The sequence below is a fragment of the Malania oleifera genome, chromosome 12, assembly GCF_029873635.1.
Source record: "Malania oleifera isolate guangnan ecotype guangnan chromosome 12, ASM2987363v1, whole genome shotgun sequence".
Taxonomy (NCBI): Eukaryota; Viridiplantae; Streptophyta; class Magnoliopsida; order Santalales; family Ximeniaceae; genus Malania; species Malania oleifera.
The window spans coordinates 77353162-77355385 of NC_080428.1; positions in this window are offsets into that span (position 1 = coordinate 77353162).

Sequence of the window (2224 nt, forward strand, 5' to 3'; positions counted from 1 at the left end):
ACTTTTCATGCCCATTGGTGTAGAAAATCCCTCCTGAGTAGTTATTATTGTTCCTTCAAACCCCACCAGGACCACCCACCCTTCTCCCCTGAGTGCGGAAAATCCCTTCTGTTTTTTGGGGAATCTGCCTTTAAAGTCACACTGAACCATTGGTGTATCAACCTTGATCGAGATGCCTAATCATAGGCAATGCACGTGGTGGATCGACCTCAACTGACTTGATACACTTTGTGTATTGCGCATGCTTGAACACCTCGATCAAGTTTTGTATACCTTGGATGGTGGACGCGCATGCTTGGAGCACCTCGATTGAGGTCACCGCACCATATATGTTACACATACTCAAGGACTTCGGTTGAGGTCAACACATATGTGCATTGCACGTACTTAGCGCCTCGATTGAAGTTGGAATGCCTTGGTTGAGATCAACATACAATATGCATTACACTACTCCAGCACATGCATTGCATGTACTTGAACACCTCGATCTATTGAGGTTGGTGCACCACGTGCAAAACATCTTGGTTGAGGTTGATGCATCACATGTGTGCAATCAACGCCTCGATTTAGGTTGGCGCACCACGTGCAAAATATTTCGATTGAGGTTGGTACACTTCGATTGAGGTCGATGCATCACATGCGTATGGGATCAGCACCTCCACTTCATTTTAAATTAAGAATAATAATAAAAATAATTAACAATTATACTATGATTATATCATAATACTTACTAGTAAAGCATCCGTGAGGAAGAGTAAGTTAGTTATTATTTTTGTTATTAAAAGGGATGTAGGTAGACTTAAAATAACTTAGAACGAGATAACGAGAAATGATTTAATAGTTTTTCATTTAATAGAAAAAAAAAATTTCGATCAGATAAATTGATGAAAAATTATTTATATAGTTGACCTTATCTAGTCAAATTTAAGACTTTGTATTGTTATTATATTATGAAATTAACGTTATAATTTAATAGTATTTCTTAATTAATTAAGTTTTAAATTAGAAGGAATAAATGTTATGGCGACACATCAATATAGAAAAGACCATAGTGCGGCTCATTTTCTTGTTAAAGAATGAGAAAACGGGAAACAATGTAATCTACGAAAAAACATCACATTCTACCACATTATCTGAAAGGTATTTTTCGGATGGATAGGTGGAGTCTCACTTTTGTTCGTTGTTAGTTCAACTCTCGAGTTTTGTTTAGTGAATTTTGATTTTTTTATGGTTCTTTTTGTGTCTCTATTTTCTTTGTTAGCTTTGTTTTGTTTTGTTATCCTAATTTGGTTGGTTGTTAGTGTTGTTTCTAGGAGAGTTTTATTTTATTTTTCTATAATCTCTCTTTTACTTATCTCGTAACCATAGTATTCCTCTGTCAAAAGTGGGGGTTTATTAATAAATAAATGAAGGTGTCGCCCTCTTTTAATTAAAAAAATAATAATTTATGTAAGTTAAAAAATATTTTTTTTAAAAGACAAAATTTACAAAATGTAATTTATTCTATGTGAAAATTTAAATTAATAAATGATACTTTCCTCCAATTATTTAATTAATTATTATTATAATAAATAAATTAAAAAATGAGAACAAAAAAAATTTCATAGGCACGGCAAATCTCGCTATTTAGTGTAGTGAGATTTTAACAAATCTCGTTACACCAAGCAGCGAGATTTAAATGACAGCCCAATTTAACTTAGACCCGTGTCAAGGCAAATCTCGCTAGATCAAATAGCGAGATTTGTTTATGTTTATTTTGGGCGTGACACATAACAAATCTCGCTATTTGGTCCAGCGAGATTTGTTTAAATCTCGCTACTTGGTTCAACGAGATTTGTTTAAATCTCGTTTGACCAAGTAGCGGGATTACATCCGAGTCATTTCAGGAATTATTTTTTAAAAAAAAAATTTTATTTAATATGTTTTTTAAAAAAAAGTTAAACCGGAAAAAACTCTAAAGAATTAGCCTGTGAAGATGAGGTGGTTTTTTTTTCCTATATAAGGGTGTGCAGTATAAAACCTTTAAAATGAATTTTAAAAAATATTGTAGTCTTAGTTTTCCGCTGAAATAATTTTCATAGATGATTTAACTAATTTTGATTTGACCATCACCAGCGAAAGATTACTCTGCTAGAAACAAGAGAAAATTTCACAAATGCCGAAGACAGAATGGCGAAGACTACAAAGGCAGCGAGAAGAAGCAGCGCAGTATGAAGATATAGTT